The sequence below is a fragment of the Artemia sp. Qi Xiang Cuo genome, chromosome 17, assembly GCF_049724085.1.
Source record: "Artemia sp. Qi Xiang Cuo chromosome 17, ASM4972408v1, whole genome shotgun sequence".
NCBI lineage: Eukaryota > Metazoa > Arthropoda > Branchiopoda > Anostraca > Artemiidae > Artemia > Artemia sp. Qi Xiang Cuo.
The window spans coordinates 42,610,652-42,631,601 of record NC_142810.1 but is presented as its reverse complement, the minus strand read 5'-3'; the positions used below and the strand labels follow the sequence as shown (position 1 = coordinate 42,631,601).

Here is a 20,950-nt window from a genome sequence, read left to right as displayed (position 1 = left end):
CGGTAGGCCATTTACAGTAGATATTAAAGTTGTCTCCTCAAAAAGAACAAGATGTGTAGGATTTTTGAATATATGCAGGGCCAAAGCGGAATCAAAGTTCTTATTTTTATTTTCCAATCTCAGAAACTTATCTATTGAAAGTTTGTGTTCATGCAAACGTTCATTAAGTTGTTGATGGGTCCTACCAATGTAAAATTTCCCTCATGAACACGGGAATCTGTAGACATCACTACCAAGTACATGGTCAGTTTTATATTTTCCTGAGTTGAAAAAATGTTCAACTTTTTGTTCAATTTTGAAAGAGACAGAGACATTGTGTTTATTTAAAAAATTTTCAAGTGTATCGCTAAGTTTTGAAATGTATGGTAAAGTGGTTAAAGTTTTTTTCTCAATTGCTGGAATAACTGAATCAAGGGGACGGGCTCCTTATTATCTAGTTATATCTTTTTTAATCGTCCAATTATGATATTTTTAATAACGTTTATTGGGCAGCCAATGCAGAATAGAATGCTTTTGATATAATTTAAATCAAAATTTACATGATTAAGTGAACAGATTTTTGAAACTTTGTCGACTAAATAGATTATTACCCCTCTTTTCACAGAAGAGGGGGTGATTTGACGAGAAATGTAGACACCGATGATCATGGGTAGGCTATATGTATATAGAAAATTCAAGGCTAACTGTATTTTTCATAATCAAAACATCCAAGAAAATCAGCTTTTCTGAATCCTCTAGTTCCGCTTTGAACTGGAGATTCGAATTAAAAGAGTTTAAATCTGCCAAAGAATCCCTAAGAGAGTCTTGTCCATGCCCCTAAACAGAAAGGATATAAGTAACGAAAGGAAACCAGATAGAGTGTTATAAGTGGCAATTATTCAAAGCAGATTGTTCCACGAAATCCATGTAAAAATTGCCCAAATAAGGAGATAAAACATTGGCCATGGATAGGCCCATGATTTGAAGGAAAAATTTCTCTCGGAAATTAAAATACGAAGAGAACTTGTTGCAAAGACGAACAAGGGTCATTATTCTGTCATGTGCTTTTTGATTTCCAATTGACTTTAAAAGACTTGACTGTCTCTTCGGATTTGAACGATATGTCGTTCAGGGTATTTTGAACAGATACTATGTTCTTTCCTAATGAGTATAATAGGCATTAACCAGTGGCGTGCCACCGTTTTCCTAAGCATCAGTGACTCACCGCCGAAAATAAAACAAGCACGGCGCAAGTGTCTATTGCAGGACCATTATTTCTACCCTCTTCTTATTTCTATGGCTTAAAAGATTTAACATATGACATGTTTTGCAAAGGGTGAAAGCTACGTGTATTTTCCCTACAAGTCTGAAACTATAACTAATTTGTATTTGTAAAAGACACGTGAGGGATCAAAAAAGTGAGAAGGGCTGCGCAAATTTTTTGACATGCACTCATTTTGAGCGAGAATCACTCTTTCTGGGCCTTGATTTGCACTCACTGGAGACGTCGGCAGCTAGTCACCTTGTTAACACTGATTTCTATCTTGAAGAATCAGAAGAAAATATGGTTTTTTAAAGTGAAACAGAAGGTTGGAGTGAAAGGATGAAATGAGCCACAATCGCAAACATGAGAAGAATTGACGCTTGAGGTCCTGGAAAAGCACAGGTATAAGCATATTCCTACATAAATCTTGGTTAAATATCATAGAAGAAGTGTATGTATACGAATAGAGGCTATTATAGGCTAGCCTAATCATGCTGTGTTAAATATTTGGTGGTTCTATTCTCTATTGGGGAAACACAAAAAAAAAATCTGAAAACAACATCAAATAATCATAAAGCATTTACTTATTTCATTCCTAAATGTGCTTTGCTTAACCCACCTCCTAATAGACAGATGGGTAGGCCTAGGCTATTTGTATGATATACTGGTAAATTTTTACCAAATCATATTATTGACTTATGAATAAAGTAAATACACCACTTGATGCCTTTTTTAATGCTCTTCAAATAAAATAATCATTTTTGTCAGAAATGGAATTTTACCCCCACCCCTAGGCTATATATATATATATATAAAATATATATATATATATATATATATATATATATATATATATATATATATATATATATATATATATATATATATATATATATATATAATATATATATATATATATATATATATATATATATATATATATATATATATATATATATATAATATATATATATATATATATATATATATATATATATATATATATATATATATATATATATATATATATATATATATATATATATATATATATATATATATATATATATATATATATATATATATATATATACCAATTCAGGTTATATGTTTGCTCATTAGGAGGGTGGAGATAAATTTTATTTCTGATGTATATGGGAGGTAAGTTTTAAATACACCCCCACCCCCCTTATTTGCAAATATATACCCTAAATTGGTATTTATAGGGATGGGGGTAAAATTCATTTCTAACAAAAATGACTATTATATTTGGAAAGAGCATAAAAAAAGGCATTGAGTGGTATGTTTACTTTATTCATAAGTCAATAACATGATTTGGTAAAAGTTTACCAATATAGCACCAACCCAAGTTGTTCATCTGTTGACACACTGTAAACAGATTTCTTTCACTAGTTTCTTTCAGCTTAGTGCAAGACAAGACAAAACAAGTATATATTTGTACTGTATATTTAGGTAAATTTGTTGTTGGCTATTGTAATTTAGATAGGATGAAAGTGAAAATGTTATTTGATGGCTTTTTAATGATCTTTCTTAATTCAGTAATTGCTTCTAGAGCCCTTAGAAGGGCCCTGAAGATATTTCATTTTTGTAACCACACAAAGAAGCTATCAAAACAAGTAAAGCTATTGAAAAGTGGTTAAAAACATATCACTAGTTTATAAATAAGTTGTTCAAGAGTAATATATTCCAGAAATACTTATTTATAATAATTCAAACTCCATTTATTAGGCAACTCAAATATAAACCATTTTCCTACTGTTTCAATTAAGTGTGCATTTTTTTAATGCTGTCAACTAATGCTGTCAAATAGCACTGAATTTTACAATTCAAAATTTTGGCATCAACTAGTGTCAAATTTGTAGGAAAATGTCTGAATTTGACTTGTCATGGAATTTAATTTGTAATCTCTAGCAGTAGACAAAGCTTTGTTTGTCATAGAAAAATTTGCTTTTGCTTTTACTTCAAATTAGTGCCTGATTACATGGATATTTTTTTTTTTGCTGAAATACCCAAAAACTGATCTTTTCTTAGAACTGACAACCCAAAAATCTTAATAATCTGATTGCAATTTCAGTAGGCTATTTTGGTAGGCAAACTTCATATAATAAAATACAATCTTAGTTGCCCAATTGTCTTAGAGTCCTGTGGACATGGTCTGTCATAAATTGCTGAAAACCTTTTATTTGGGGTCTAAAATTGCTTTTGAAGAGCTCATGGAAATTCATAGACTATAATATAATAATAATAATATTTTATTATCTGTCAAAATCAAACAAAAGAGACAGAGTACACAAAAATACAAGAAAAAGATAAACAAGACAAATATATACAACAAAAACAAAATACATAGGAGTACAAGTTCTAGACACAATAAAATACTCACTAGCAGGAAAAGACTGGTCAAACCATAGAGGAAACAAAAACACATGAGTTCTACTGGCAGAGGATTTTAAACCACAGATGGCTTTTAACATTATTATTGAACTTTAAGATCTGATTAAGGATGCCTGAAGTTGGGTCTGCTATATTAATAATTCCTAATAAGAAAAGAATTTTGGGACCAAAGCAGGAAACAAAGTAGAAACTTAGCATACTTAAAGAAAACAGATCAAAGTTTATGTTTATGGCACTCAGGGAAAAATTCTCAAAAAGGACTCAAATACAAAAAATGGGGGAGTGCAATTGCATTATAAAGGCAAGCTAGAACCTTTCTGTTGAATCTCAAATTATTTGAAACAATTTTACTATATGCAAAACCAATTTGCTTCTGTTTTGACAGGTTGACAGGTTGCTTTTAGAGTTGAACCAATAGGAAGGCCAAGGTAAGTAATGAATTGGACTGGCTTAACATTTGTATTTCCAAGAGCAATCATAAAACCATCAGGGACTGATTTCCAATTAAAAAGTAGGATTTCCGACTTTTCTGCATTAAATTCTAATCTAAACTGCTTATAATCATTCTGGAGGATGTTAAAGTTTTCCTCTATACCCAAAATAGTGCAACTTGAATTAAATATATCATCTGCGTATGATCTTAATGAAACATCAATACATTGCAGGACACAAGTTGTTTTATATTGCTCTTGCCCTTGGATTATTGTATTATTAATAGCAGTAGGTGAAGTTATTGCCCCTTTTTTAACTGGGACAACAGGATTATTTTTTATTTTATGATCTGGATGCTGAAGCAAGAGCTTAAGTTTGGCTTTCAGATTTGCATACATATCTTTTAAAAGAAGAAGGGTTCCTTTTTTTACACCATGCAATCCCATATCCAATATCAACTCATCATGAATCAAAGACTAAAAGGCACGTTGAACATCATACACCACAAGAGCCAAATTTTCTCCAGTTTTCTTGGCATCAATGAGAATATATGCTATGGCAGACACTGTGTGGCAACAACCCAGATGCAGCTGGAATCCAAACTGTGATTCTGGGCTATAACACCTATTTCAGACTTCATTAATTATCAAAAGCTCAAATATTTTATACAAGGTTGTCAAAACCATGATCAAACAGTTCGTGGTAACGAATTGTAAGTAAGGAGTGACCTGGCTCAATGGTAACCGAAACTCTAAAAAACGGGATTTTGATACCAATAGATACATCAAAAGAATCAGATTTTAATTCTGATTTCAAATATATAAGTTTCATTGAGTTTAATCTTACCCATCAAAATTTACGCGCCTGAGAAAATTTGGCTGATTTTCGAAAAAAGGGGGAAAGACCCCCTAAAAGCTATAAAACCGTAATCAAAATCCCACCATCATATTCCCCATATCAAGACACCATACTATAGAGGTTCATGCTCCTATATAGAAAAATGTGGAACTTTGCATTTTTTGCAAGAAGAAAGATCACAGATGCATATGTATGTGTTTGTTTTTTTTTTTTCCCAAGGGTGATCGTATCGACCCAGTGGTCCTAGAATATCGTGGGAGGGCTCATTGGAACAGAAATTAAAAGTTCTAGTGCCCTTTTATAGTGACCAAAAAAATTGGAGGGCAACTTGGCCCCCTCCCACGCTCATTTTTTCCCCAAAGTCACCCGATTAAAATTTTGAGATAGCCATTTTGTTTAGCATAGTCGAAAATATGATAAAAATGTCTTTTAGGATGTTTTGATCCCCCAAAGTCCCCAGGGGGAGGGCTGAAAGTTATGAACTTTACTCAATGTTAACATATAGTATTGGTTATTGGGAAGTATACAGACTTTTTCAGAGGAAATTTTGTCTGGTAGGTGGGGGAAGGAGAGGGTCGGGGGTTATATGGAAGGATATATCCATGAAGGAAGTTTTCATGGGGGAAGGGACATTGCTATGAAGGGGGCGCCGGATTTCCCAGCATTATTAAAGAAAAAGATCAGGAATTAAATAAAAAAAAACAAGTTTTTCAACTGATCAACTGATTGTGATTAAGAGGTCATTTTTAAAGAACTGGAAAAAAAATTCGAACTATAGTTTAAAGAGCAGGGTATTGACTAGGCGGCGAACCCCCTAATATATGTGTTAAAAATTTATGAATATAGAAGTTCGTTACGTCAGTTAATTCTAAGTTATGTATATTTATTACTAATAAAAACGTTCGTAAATAAAATTAAACAAGTTTCGAGAAAGCCATTTAACCAAATATAATATGCAAATTTTGTTTTAATTATTCATGTACGGTGAGCCAAAATCAAAACCTGCATTAATTCAAAAACGTTCAAAAATTAAATAAAAAAAACAAGTTTTTTAACTGAAAGTAAGGAGCGACATTAAAACTTAAAACGAACATAAATTATTCCGTATATGAAGGGGGCTGTCCCCTCCTCAACGCCTCGCTCTTTACGCTAAAGTTTGACTTTCTCACAACTCTATTTTTTTAAACAATAAAAAAACTTTACCGTAAAGAGCGAGGCGTTGAGGAGGGAACAGCCCCCTTCATATACGGAATAATTTCTGTTCGTTTTAAGTTTTAACGTCGTTCCTTACTTTCAGTTAAAAAAACTTGTTTTTTTTTATTTAATTGGCCAAAAAGAAGAACATTCCTGATGAGGTTTACCTTTCTTTGGGATCAGAGTTAAAGCCCCAATACAAAAAGATGACAGAACTATTCTGGTGATGAAATCATTTGAAATTACAGTGTAATATGATGAAGGAATAATTGACTACATATTTTGACATGGAAATATTATCTGAACCCCTGGATTTCTTTATCTTAAGGCAATTAATAGCATTCATTACACACTCTAGTGAAACCACACCATCAGAATTAGACAAACTAGCTAAGAAAGAGTCTAACTCACACTTATAATAATCCACAAGGTAGTTTTCAGGGGCAGAGAACATGTTCTCATAATATTTGACCCAAGTTGATTCAGGGATGTCATAATCCGATATATTATTAAGGCAATTACTCTGTGGTTTTAGCACCATTTTTCAAAGCTTATTTGGATCACTAAGAACTTTATCAGAATAAACTGACTGAATTGAGCTCCTACGTTTGACAAGTTCATTTGTGAACCGTTTTTTAGTCTGCAATCTTATCTGATTTACAATACCAGACCTAGGAGAGCCACAGTCTCTCCAAATTTTCAACCAAAATTTTGCCCTATTTGACTTACAAAGTAGTTCATAGGGCACATGGATTTTGTTCAGGATTACATCACACAACTCATAAAATTTTTGAACATTAACCCTAGACCAATTTGGTACCTTAATCCACCTTTTACGCGACTCGGCGCTGTCCATATCTTGTGGTAACTGAGCCTGCAGGAAATATACTCTGAACTTGAGTGGGAGATGGTCAGACGTAAAGTTATTATCCATAACAAGCACAGAGGGAATATTAACAGATTGGCATGCTACAACATGGTCTAAGTTGGACATACTTCCAGAGTTATGAATGTGTGTGTATTTTTCACTTTTTGCTCTGATGCAAAGATCATCACTCATAATGCCAAGTAAAATACTTCTGCAATTTGACACCATGTGGTCATCAAATTCCAGTTTGCAGTTGAAATCACCAACTATAATACAATGAAGGTTTCCTTGACGAGCTTTTTCCAGGCATTTAGAAAGTTTAGACACACTAATTGCAAAGCTACGTTCCAATTTGTCATCCCAGTAGTCATTGGGAACATAAACATTAATTATAGCCATGTTGTTTACTCTAACAGCAAGGTAGTAATCCTCCAAATTCAAAAGGTCAGAGCTTAGGTTTAATCAAGCATACATTACTAAACCACCTGAAGGACAACCACAATCTTTTGTTTGCTTTGCAGGCACAGAATAAACACTATGACAAGGTGAAAGATTCAACAAGTTTATGCCCTGCTCCATAGTAAAATGCTCTAGCAGGCATATTATGTTGCACTCACAAAGAAAATCAAGGATGAAGGTGGATCTGTTTATGAAGTTCCCATTGATATTCCAAAATATCAGACTATGTGATGTTGGGGGCTGCTTGGTCATAGCCTAGAAGAGGTCGGCTTCTGTTTAGCAACAGGACAATTTATGCTGTAGCATGTGTGACCATTTTTCTCACATACTACACAAAACATATCACCAGTGCATGGATTGGATATGCTGGACTATTTAAATTACCCTTGTTCCATGACCATCTACCTTAGTTCTGTCCTAGTATTATAGATGGAGGATGATAGACTACAAGAGAAATTACATTATTGTTTATACAATTATGAAAAAGGCTTATGCCTCTTGCTCAAACTATCTTTCTTAGATTTTTCTTCAATTAGCCATGGCAACTTGATTCTATTTTACTTCAAACAAAGTGCTAGATTACCTGGATATTTCTAATATTGTTTTTACTGAAATACCAAAATACTTACCCACTACTATATAAATATATATAGTATATATTAACATACTATATGGAATATATAGTGCCAATATACTATGTAGTATATAATTACTCTTTGTATCAATTTTGGAAATAATCTGTATCATGACCTATGCTTTCAATCTATGCTGCTAGCCCCTTATTGCCCTCCAAAGCCCCATTTACCTCAATCAAAAGCACAAAAATCCCAGTTTTAAATCCTATTAATGGAGGAACTGAGCATTACAGAAAGAGCTTTGTGCCAGCATTTGTTGAAATAATAAATAAATGAAAATTGTAATGTATCTTAGTCTGCTATAGTGCTGCCTAAGTAAAGAACAATGTTGGCACAATGTATTATTTATTTATTTTTTTAGGTTTGTTTGTTTCTATTAGACCAGGCCACTTCATACCAAATTAGTTGTTGTAGAAACTTCAAAAAGGGCTCATTCAATTGGAAATTCAAAGGGCTTGTGCCTTTTTTAATAGCCAAATGTGATTGGAAGGCAACTGGCATCCCTTCCACACCCAGCATTTCCCTAAACACTTCCAATCAAAATTTTGAGATAGCCATTTTGTTCAATGTAGTTGAAAGATCTGGAAATTATGTATTTGAGGAGGACACTCCCCCTACAGAACTAAGGGCAAGGGTTGAGAGTTATGCCCTCGGGGTATATAAGGTTTTTATAGAAAGCATTGTTGTAGAAACTTCAAAAAGTGCTCATTTGATTGGAAATTCAAAAGGCTAGTGCACTTTTCAATAGTTGAAAGTGATTGGAGGGCAACTAACTCCCCTCTTATGCCCACCATTTCTCCAAAAACGTCCAATCAAAATTTTGAGATAGACATTTTGTTCAACATAATTGAAAGTTCTGGAAATTAGGTTTTTGTTAATGACAACCCTTAGCCCTCAGGGCAAGGGTTGTAAGTTATGCCCTGGGAGCATATAAGGTTTTATAGAAAGCATTGTCATAAAAACTTCAAAAAGTGTTCATTGGATTGGAAATTGAAAGGGCTAGTGCTCTTTTTAATTGTTCAAAGTGATTGGAGGGCAACTAACTCGCCTCTCACACCCACCATTTCCCCAGACACACAATCAAAATTTTGAGATAGACATTTTGATCAAAACATAATTGAAATTTCTGGAAATTAGGTCTTTGAGTATGACACCCCCCCCAGCCCTCAGGGCACGGGTTGTAAGTTATGCCCTGGGGGCATATAAGGTTTTTATAGAAAGCATTGTCATAAAAACTTCAAAAAGGGCTCATTTGATTGGAAATTAAAAGGGCTAGTGCCCTTTTTAATAGTTGAAAGTGATTGGAGGGCAACTAACTCCCCTCTCATCCCCACCGTTTCCTCAAATACGTCCAATCAAAATTTTGAGATAGACATTTTGTTCAACATAATTGAAAGTTCTGGAAATTAGGTCTTTGAGGATGACAACCCCTAGCCCTCAGGGCAAGGGTTGTAAGTTATGCCCTGGGAGCATATAAGGTTTTATAGAAAGCCTTGTCGTAGAAACTTCAAAAAGTGCTTATTTGATTGAAAATTGAAAGGACTAGTGCCCTTTTTAATAGTTGAAAGTGATTGGAGGGCAACTAACTCCCCTCTTATGCCCACCATTTCCCCAAAAACGTCCACTCAAAATTTTGAGATAGCCATTTTGTTAAACATAATTGAAAGTTCTGGAAATTAGGTCTTTGAGGATGACAACCCCTAGCCCTCAGGGCAAGGGTTGTAAGTTATGCCCTGGGAGCATATAAGGTTTTATAGAAAGCATTGTCATAAAAACTTCAAAAAGTGCTCATTGGATTGGAAATTGAAAGTGCTAGTGCTCTTTTTAATTGTTGAAAGTGATTGGAGGGCAACTAACTCGCCTCTCAAACCCACCTTTTCCCCAGACACACAATCAAAATTTTGAGATAGACATTTTGATCAAAACATAATTGAAATTTCTGGAAATTAGGTCTTTGAGGATGACACCCCCCCCAGCCCTCAGGGGAATGGTTTTAAGTTATCCGCTGGGGGAATATATTGTTTTTATAGAAAGCATTGTCATAAAAACTTCAAAAAGGGCTCATTTGATTGGAAATTGAAAGGGCTAGTGCCCTTTTTAATAGTTGAAAGTGATTGGAGGGCATTTAACTCCCCTCTCACGCCCATTTTTTTCCCCAGACACGCAATCAAAACTTTGATACATCCATTTTGTTCAATATAGTTGAAATTTCTGGAGATTAGGTCTTTGAGGATGTTAACCCCCCTCAGGGCAAAGGCTGTAAGTTTTGCCCTGTGGGCTTATAAGGTTTTTATTGATAATGTTGTTGTAGAAACTTCAAAAAGGGCTCATTTGATTGGAAATTCAAAGGGGTAGTGCCCTTTTTAATAGTCAAAAGTGATTGTAGAGCAACTAACTCCCCTCTCACACCCACCATTTCCCCAAAAACATCCAATCAAATTTTGAGATAGCCATTTTGTTCAACATAGTTGAATGTTTTTGAAATCATGTCTTTGAGGATGACAAACCCCCCACACCCCTCCGCAGGGACGGCCCGGGGGGGGGGGGAGTGGCGCGCCCCCCCCCGCAACATTTTTGGAATTCGGTAAAATTTTTGCCAAAGACGAAAATTTCAGCTGAAATTTTGCAAAATCGGCCGAAATTTTGCAAAATTATTGATTTCTGCAGAAAATTTGGCATAAATCAGGTAGCAATTTGGTAAAATTTACAAAGATCGCCCCCTCCCCCAGCCAGTAAAATGAGCCTCAGGATGCCCCTGTCCCTCAGGGCAAGGGTTGTATGTTGTGCCCTGGGTGCATATAAGTTTTTATTGATAGCATTTTTGTAGAAACTTCAAAAAGGGCTCATTCCATTGGAAATTGAAAGGGCTAGTGCCCTTTTGAATAGTCAAAAGTGATTGGAGGACAACTACCCCCCCCCCCCCTTTCACTCCCACCATTTCCCCAAACATCCAATCAAAATTTTGAGACGTCAAAAATGGCTCATTCGATTGGAGAGTGAAAGTATTAGTGCCCTTTTTAATAATCAAAAAGTGATCAGAGGGCAACTACCCCCCTCTCATGCCCACCATTTTCCCAAACACATTCAATCAAAATTTTGAGATAGTAATTTTGTTCAATGTAGTTGAAAGGTCTGGAAATTATGTCTTTGAGGATGACAAACCCCCCACAGCCCCCAGGGCAAAAATTTTAAGTTATGCCCTGGGGGCATATAAGGTTTTATAGAAAGCGTTGTCACAGAAACTTCAAAAAGTGCTCAATCAGTTGGGAATTGAGAGGGTTAGTGCCCTTATTAGTAGTCAAAAGTGATCAGAGGGCTAATGCCCCCCCCCACCACGCCCATCATTTCCCCAGACAGTTCCAATTAACATTTTGATATAGCAATTTTGTTGAATGTAGGTGAAGGGTCTGGAAATTATGTCTTTGAGTATGACACCCCCCCCCCCACAGCCCTCTGAGTTAAGATTGTAAGTTATGTCCTGGGGGTATATAAGGTTTTTATGAACGCGGTGCCGTAAAAATTTCAAAAAGGGATCATTCAATTGGAAATTGAGATGGCTAATGCCCTTTTTAATAGTCGAAAGTAATCAGAGGGAACCCCCCCCCACGTCCGTCATTTCCCTAAACATTTTTGATCAACATTTTGATATGGCTATTTTGTTCAAAATCGTTGAGAGGTCTGAAAATTATGTCTTTGATGATGACAGCCCTCTCGCCATAGCCCTCAGGACAAGGGTCATAAGTTTTGCCCTTAGGGCATGTAAGGGTTTTGTATAAAGTTTTGTTGTTGAAGCTTCAATAGGGGTTCATTCGATTGTAAATTGAGAGGATTAGTGCCTTTTTTATTAGTCAAAAGTGATCAGAGGGCATATGCCCACCCCCCCCCCCTCCACGCCCATTATTTCCCCTAACACTTCCAATCAAAATTTTGAGATAGTCATTTTGTTCAACGTATTTGAAAGGTCTGGAAATTATTTCTAAGGTTTACGAATTCCCCCCAGCCATCAGAGCAAGGGTTGTAAGTTATGCCCTGGGGGCATATAAGGTTTTTGTGGTCATATAAACTTCAGAGGGGGCTCATTGATTGGTAATCAGATGCTCCAGTGCTCTTTTTCAGAGTCAAATTGACTAGATGGAAGCTACTCCCCTCCCCCCCCCCCACAAACACACATAGGCCTACACGTCTTATTGTCCCAAAATGCATCTAATATAAATTTTGAGATTGCCATTCTATTCAAAATAGTCTAAATGTCATATAACAAGGCTTTTGGGGTTGAAACAAACTCCAGAGATTAGGGGCAAGGGTTGTAAGTTATACCCAAGGGGTATTTAAGGTTTTAGTAGGGTTCTAACCTCTACGCTTTCTAAAAGCCAGAATATAATTTGTACTTTACTGAAAAAATTCTTTTAATTGTTTTCATTTTTATAACTTTAATAAATTAAAAATGAATTAAGATTTTAGGGAATAGATATTAACATATGTATATTAAACTGACAATGCACATTTTTTTCAGTAAATTCATTTGAATTTTTTCAGTTAAGTATAAATTATATTCTGGCTTTTAGAAAGAATAAGGGTTTAGAACCCTATTCATATCTGCTCGTTTTGAGTTTGACTCTATTGTTTATTTAATTTCTGTTTGTTTTGGGTTATATTTATTTTTGTTTTTGAGTTTTATTTTATTTTGTGGAATAAGATTTTTAATTAATCACATTAATGTCTCATGTGTATTGTTAATGTGTTAGTTTTTTTTGTTTCATTTTTATTTGACAGGCCAGTTGGATTCATTGCTAAATGTTTTTTATAATGTACTTATGTTTTTACTTATGTCCTCGTTTTTATTCATTTTACTTATTTCACTCACTTTTACTTATTTTACTTACATTTTACTTATGTACTTATGTTTGTGTACTTAAGTACTCATTTTTATTCATTTTATTCATTGTACTTATTTTATTTGACAGGCCAGTTTGGTTCATCACTGTAGTCTATGTTTTAGTATTGCACTTATGTACTTAAGCTTGTTTTTTTTTTTTTTTTTTTTTTTTTTTTTTTTTTTGTACACAATGTAGGCTAGCTGACTGAAGGCAACAAGTTCGGCAGTTTTTTATGTTGTGAGAGTTTGCTTGATAATAAAGTACTATTCTGTTCATTGACAATCATTTTCAGTGGACAAGAAGAAGTAGGATAAAATTTCTCCAATGTCCTTAACGATACATAAATTGAAAGCACTACCATAGTGGTATTTTCCTAGAATACAAATTATTTCTAATTTTGGAATATGAGACATGTATTCTATAGCTATATTTGCACATCCGGGGTTGAGGTAAAGTATTTTGACAGTGTGAAGTCAGAAAACAATTCTTTATTCATAATATAGTATGCAGAATAATTATAGCTAACACATTTTGCGTAGCTATCATGCATAGCCCAAATTATATATACTCATTTTGTTTTTGATTATATTTCTCTTCTTCCTGCTGCTTGTATAGCCAAGGCCTATTGTTAAATTACTTAGAATAAAAGTGTTTTTCTGTTAAAAATACAGTAGGCGTAAGAATTTATAATTTGGGTTATATATTTGTTTATAGGGGGTGGGTAAAGTGAAGTAAAATGCATTTAAGAAGAGCCTAATACAACTAAATAGGCTGTTTTACAATGTTTTAAATCAGTTTCCAGAATTCCCTAGTTTTCCCTTGTGAAAGTAGAACCACAAAGTATTTAACAATTGTTGTAGACTACTGTGTCTATACAAAGTTGTTCCTAGCCTAGTGCAATTTCAGAGTAGATTCAGGTCCAAGAGATCAATAAGCTATGACTTTGTTATTCCTTACCCATCAATAGCAAATTAAAATGCTCAATTAGTTCACAATAAGTTTATGGGTTTTACATTCTTTTAGTTTTTTTTTCAAACATAGCCTACTAATTGGCTCCTTTGCAAATCTTATTTTGAGCCCTCATAATAGCTGTTTGTTTCTCTATTATAGGCTAGAGAATCTACCTAATATTGGGTAATTAATTAATTCTTACTAAGAAAAGAATAAATTTATCTTGTTGAGAATGCAGATTTTCCTTTTAACAACAAAAATGACGGCATCCTTAGATTCAACATAAAAATGAAATATTAGGGCCTTATCTAAGGCAATTATGGATAAGAGATGGCTCATTGACAGAGAGGTAACAATGATATTTGGAAATCAGAGGCAACGCTATAGCGTTGCCTATAGTAAAGGCCATACGGCTTCAATGCTTTATTATTATTTATTTATTCATTTTTTCCCAGAGGCACTTCATATGGAAGGGGTCATCATAAAAACATCAAAGGGGGCTCATTCGATTAGAAATCGAGAGTTCTAGTGCCGTTTTTAAGGGTTAAAAATGATTGAAAGGGAACGAACACCCATTTCATGCCCACTATTTCCCCAAACACATCCAATCAAAATTTTGAGATAGCCATTTTGTTCTACGTGGTTGATTTCCAGATAGAAATTATGTTTTTGAGCAGGACAATCCCCCCACAGACCTCAGGGCAAGGATTTTAAGTTATGCCCTGGGGGCATATAAGCTTTTTATAGAAAGTGTTGTCGAATAAACTTCAAAAAGGGCTCATTTGATTGGTAATTTAAATGGCTAGTGCCCTTTTTAATAGTCGAAAGTGATTGGAAGGCAACCAACACTAACACCCCCCCCCCCCACGCCCACCATATCCCCAAACACATCCAATCAAAATTTTGAGATAGCCATTTTGTTCAAGGTAGTTGAAAGTTCTGGAAATTATATTCTTTGAGAATGACCCCCCTCGCCAAGGTCTTCAGGGCAAGGGTTATAAGTTATGCCCTGGGGGTATATATGGTTCTTATGGAAGACATGCACGTATAAACTTCAGAGAGGGCTCATTTGATTGGAAATTGAAAGTTCTAGTTCCCTTTTTAAGCGTCAGAAGATATCAAAGGGTAACCAACCCCCCCCCCCCCTGCGCTCTTTTTCCCTAAATGTATCCGATAAAAATTTTGAGATAGCTATTTTGTTAAAAATAGTTCAAAGTTCATATAACCAAAACTTCGGTGTTGACACAACCCCCAGGACCCGGGGGCAGGCGTTAAAAGTTATGGCCTGGGGGCATATATGGTTCTTATGGAAGGGATGCTCATATAAACTTCAAAGAGGGATTTTTTGATTGGAAACTGAAAGTTCTAGTTCACTTTTTAAGAGTCAAAAGAGATTGGAGGACAACTGCCCCCCCCCTCCTCGCCCTTTTTTTCTCAAACCCCTCTGATAAGGACTTTGAGATGGCCATTCTTTTAAAAATAGTTCAATGACCATGTAAGGAAAACTCCAGGGTCAATACAGCCCCCCAGGCCCCGAAGACAGGTGTTGTAAGTTATGCCCTGGGGGAATATATGGTTCTTATGGAAGGGATGCTTGTAAAAACTTCAGAGACGGCTAATTTGATTGGATATTCAAAGTTTTAGTTCAGTTTTTAGAGTCAAAAGAGATTTAAGGGCAACTAGCCCCCCTCCCCACGCCCCTTTTTTCCCGAATGCATCCGACAAAAATTTTGAGATAGCCATTAAGTTAAAATTCAGATTACTGTTAATCTGACTTTAAGATGTTCAAAAGTCAGATAACAAAAACTCAGGTGTCGAAACAACCCCACAGGGCCTGGGGGTATGCGTTATAAGTTATGACCTGGGGTATATATATTTCTTATGAAAGGGATAAGATAAGACAAGATAAGTTTTATTCTTCATTAAATACACATACAATATTAGATGTTATAAATCCCTCAAAGGCTCATTGGCCTGTACAAAGAGGGAAGACATATGAATTACATACTCAAGGATAAAAAACAAAAGAAAATTTAAAATGATCACTTACTCACATATGAAGGAGAAGAAAAGAAAATATAATACTTGTATAAACTTCAGAGAGGGCTCATTTGATTGGAAATTGAAAGTTCGAGTTCAATTTTTAATAGTCAAAAGAGATCCAAGGGCAACTAGCCCCCCCCCCCCACACCTTCATTTTCCAAACCCATCTGATGAAAATTTTGAGATAGACATTTTGTTAAAAAAAATAGTTCAAAGGTCGGACAAGAGAAAACTCCAGTGTCAATACAACCCCCCAGGGCCCGGGAGAAGCCGTTCTAAGTTATGCCCTAAGGACATGTATGGTTCTTATGAAAGGGATGCTTGTATAAACTTCATAGAGGGCTCATTTGATTGGAAACTGAAAGTTCTAAATCATTCTTTAAAAGTCAAGAGAAAAAGTCAAGAGTCAAGAGATTTAAGGACAACTACCCCCCCCCCCCCCTCTTTTCGCCTCATGCTCTTTTTTCTCCAAACCCATCCGCTTCAAATTTTGAGATAACCAGTTTTTAAAAAAATTGTTAAAACAATAGATAACAAAAACGCCGGTGTCAATACAACTCCCCCAGGGCCCAGGGGGTAGGCGTTGTAAGTGTTGTCCTAGGGGCGTGTATGGTTCTTATGAAAGGGATGCTCGTATAAACTTCAGAGAGGGCTCTTGTGATTGGAAATTCAAAGTTCTAGTTCACTTTTTAAGAGTCAAAAGATATCCGAGGGTAACTAGCCCCCCCCCCGCCCCACACATCCTTTTTTCCCAGGCCTATCCGATAAAATTTTTAAAATAGCCATTTAATTAAAAATAGTTCAAAGGTCAGATAAGAAAAACGTCCTGTGTCGACGCAACCCTCCAGGTCCCGAAGGCAGGCATTGTAAGTAATGCTATGGGGGTATATATCATTTTTATGGAAGGGATGCTCCTATAAACTTTGGAGACGGTCCATTTGATTGGAAATTGAAAGTTCTTGTTCACTTCTTAAGAGTCAAAAGAGATCGAAGGGCAACTAGCCCCCCTCCCCTCCACGCCCTAAATGCATCAGATAAAAATTTTGAGATAAATATTTTGTTAAAAATAGTTCAAGGTTCAGATCACGAAAGTTCCTGCCTCGACCCAACCCTCCCGGGCTCGGAGGTAAGCGTTGTAAGTTTTGCCCTCGGGGTACACATGGTGTTTATGGAAGGTATATTCGCATAAACTTCATAGAGGGCTCATTTGATTGGAAATGTAAAGTTGTAATTCACTTTTTAAGACTTAAAAGTGATCGGAGGGCAGCTAGCCTCCCCCCACAGTCCATTCATTTTTTCCTCAGAGACACTTCATATAGAAGGGGTCATCGTATAAACTTCAAAGGGGGCTCATTTTAAAGGTGGCAAACTTTTTTTTTCATTTTGATATTGTTACTTTGATGCCAGTTTTGATACTTTGATGAACATTTTTTTTTTTAAGTTCGATTTTGAAATTAGGAATTTTTAAAAACTGGAAACTTTTTGCAATCAAAAACGAACAAAAATTAATTTTAAAAAAAACTTCCCGAAAAATAAGGTTTTCAAAGAAAACTAAAGGCCATTTTAAACTTAAGCTCAGCAGATACAAATACCTGTTAAAATTGAAACTAAAAAAAAAACAGAAATTACTATTAAAGAATAAATAAAACACAAAAGGAACAGAAATTAAATAAACAATCATAGGAAAAAACATACAAGTAATACCATAAACGAATAAATAGATCTTAAAGCGAATAATGCTTAGATTGAATATGAAAATCAAGCTTAAAATGAATTGAAATTAAATAAACAATCGATGCAAACAAACATACAATAGATATTAATATAAATGAATAAATAAATTTAAAAACTAGTGAAACTTAAATTGAATATACAAATCACTGTATATATAATTAGATAATTATATAACACAGGGATACAAATCAAGCTTGAAACGAACAAAAATCACTACAAACAAGAGTTTGGGCGTCGCCTCCTTCTCTCACTGTAAAAGTCTAAAACCTACTGCGTCATTGGCGCTTTACTGAAAACTATATGTGTATTGAACAGTCTTGGAAAGTATTAACAACATCAAATTGTATATTTGATATATAATGATATTAGTGGTTAAAGATCCATCAGTTCAAGAATTTATTTCACTCTATTTTTATTTTTATTTTCAATGCTGTAAGAACTGGAAAATAAAATATTTTTAATATAATTCGTTTTCAGTGAAGCGCCAATGACGCAGTAGGCTTTTGGTTTTTATTTACAGTTAAGGAAGGGGGCAGTATCCAGGCTCTTGTTTGTAGTGAAACTATATTCGTCTCGAACAACTTTAGAACTAATAAATTAAACTGAATATTTGATTTATAATGATATTAATTAATGAAAGCTCACCAGTTTAAATTTTACTATAATTGTAATGTTTATTTTCAATATTAAGTACAAAAGAATATATTTGTCATAAAATTGGTTTTCAGTAAAGCGCCAATGACGCACCTTATGAACACAATATGAAGTACACTTGAGATACCCAATACCTGGATCACTATTATAGCAGTGGACTTGCTAAAAGCTTTTGATTTAATTAACCATAGTACATTGGTAGAAAAACTACCCAATGAATTTCAAGTTGACCTCTTTTTAATTAGAATAATTTTATCTTTCTTCTCTAATAGAACCCAAGTTGTCAAATACTTTAACATATATTCGGACCCCCTCCCGATTTACACTAGAATGCCCCAAGGAACCCTCTTAGGTCCAATCTTATTTCTTGCAATGATAAATAGCCTTAGTGTTGACATGTCTGATAGATTGAATTTATTGATGATCTAAACAGTCTTTCAAAAATCGAAAAAGTAGCCCAATGGATATCCTGGAACAAATATCAGATGAAGCTGCTACTAACAAATCAGATTCAGTGTATTAGAAAACCCTATTAATTTAAGCTCCTATCTGTAAAAAAAATGTGGAATTTTGTATTTTTTGCCTGGAAAGGATGCGTTATTTTTCCAGGGGTGATCGTATCGACCTAGTGGTCCTAGAATATTGTGAGAGGGCTCCTTCGAAAGGAAATTAAAAGTTCTAGTGCCCTTTTTAAGTATCCGAAAATATTGGAGGGCAACTTGGCCCCCTCCCTCGTTCCTGTTTCCCCCAAAATCGTCCAATCAAAATTTGAGATCGCAATTTTGTTCATCATAGTTTAAAAGCCCAATAATTATGCCTTTTGATATAACATGCCCCCCCCCCCTCCACAGCCTCAGGGGATAGGTGTTTAAGTTATAAAATTTGCCCAGTGTTTTCGCACAGTTTTTGTCATTGGGAAGCATGCATACATTTTATGGTGGGAGGGGGACGAATTTTCTGCTGGAGGTTTTTCAATGGGGATATTTTCCATTCCCCGAAGGGTAATTGTCCTGGGTAAATTTTCACCGGGATTGAATTGTATAGAGAATATATCCGTGGGGAGGGTATTTCTCCATGGAGGTGTGACCAGATTTCCTGGCATTATTTAAAAAATGATCAGAAATTAAATAAAAAAACAAGTTTTTTCAACTGAAAGTAAGGAGCAGCATTAAAACTTAAAACGAACAGAAATTGAATGAATTATATGAAGGGGGTTGCCTCCTCCTCAGTCCCTCTCTCTTTATGCTAAAGTTTGAATTTTGTCCCAATTTTTTAAGAATGACCCTGAAACACAAGGGTCGTTTAATTAGAACAATAAGAATCTTTTTTAAAAAACTAAAAAAACATTAGCGTAAAGAGCGAGGTGTTGAGGAGGAGGCAACCCTCTTCATATACGTAATAATTTCTGTTCGTTTTAAGTTTTAATGTTGCTTCTTACTTTCAGTTAAAAACTTGTTTTTTTTTATTTAATTTACATATAGTCTTTGTTACTGGAAAGTATGGAAACATTTTTCGGGGAACAAGGGTTAATATTCTGCAGGGTGGGGAGAATTTTCCACGGGGAAAATTTTCTACGGGGAGGGAGGTTTGTGGGTGATGAACTTAACGGGGTGAAATATTACACTGGGGGGATTTGCCAGAATTTCTATACGAAATTATTTTGTTTGTCTTATTTTCACTTACCCGACTCAGTTTTACAAGTGGAGGTGTTAAGGGTAATTGTCCGAGGGAATTTTTGCACGGGGTTGGAATTGTCTACAGGATCTATCTCTTGGTGGGGAAGGTGTTTCCAAAGGAGAAGTTCACCATGTGGGAATCTTTTGTGGAAGCAAATTTCCACTGGAGGTGTGGGGGGGGGGGCTCCGGAAAAAATATTCAACGGAAGGAGGGATTTCCAGTTTGATATGAAAAACAGTCAGGAATTAAAGTCTTTTTCAAATGAAAGTGCGCTGAGAAGAATTTTTATGGCGGAATCGTCTGCAAAAAATTTTCAGCGAGAATGGAACTGTCTGGAGGGAATTTTCCTTGCGCGGGGGGGGGGGTGAGGTAGGTGTTTAACGTGGGAGAAACTTTTCGTGGGGGAGAGAATTTTCTAAGGAGGAGGAACCGGATTTCCCGGCATTACTTAAAAAACGTCATAAATTAAATAAAAAAAAACAAGTTCTTTCAACTGAAAGTAAGTAGCGACATTAAATATTAAAACGAACAGAAATTATAATGTGTAGGGGGGGCCGAGGCACTTCATGACAAAAAACAAACAAAGAGAAAAAAACTGAATTAAAAAAAAAAACAACAAACGAGACTGCGGCCAGTGGAGAGAAGAGAAAAGACAAATGCTAAACAACGCGGATATTTCGCCTGTATCACAAACAAGGCGTCTTAAGCACGAAAGACAGAAGAAGAACAAGATAAAAAAAAACAAGTTAAAAATAAAAAACCAATAAAATCACCACAAAAAAAAAAAAAAAATTATACAATTGGCGAGTAGAAGGGCCTTATTGACTACAGAACGAACACATGTGCTGCCATCTACAATTTAGTTTAATGCTGACGGGACATAATTTATTCAAGGATTATCGATCGAGTC

General features: G+C 35.1%; 1 protein-coding gene across 1 annotated transcript in view; it reads left to right on the top strand.

Moving 5' to 3' along the window:
• The first annotated feature begins 1,505 nt into the window (after nucleotides 1–1,505).
• The window catches only part of LOC148942222 (monocyte to macrophage differentiation factor), an 86,327-nt gene continuing 66,882 nt past the window's right edge, over nucleotides 1,506–20,950 (top strand). Inside the window, exon 1 of the mRNA XM_089103540.1 lies at nucleotides 1,506–1,645. The gene's annotated coding sequence lies outside the window, so the exon portion shown is untranslated. The remainder of the gene's footprint in view (nucleotides 1,646–20,950) is intronic.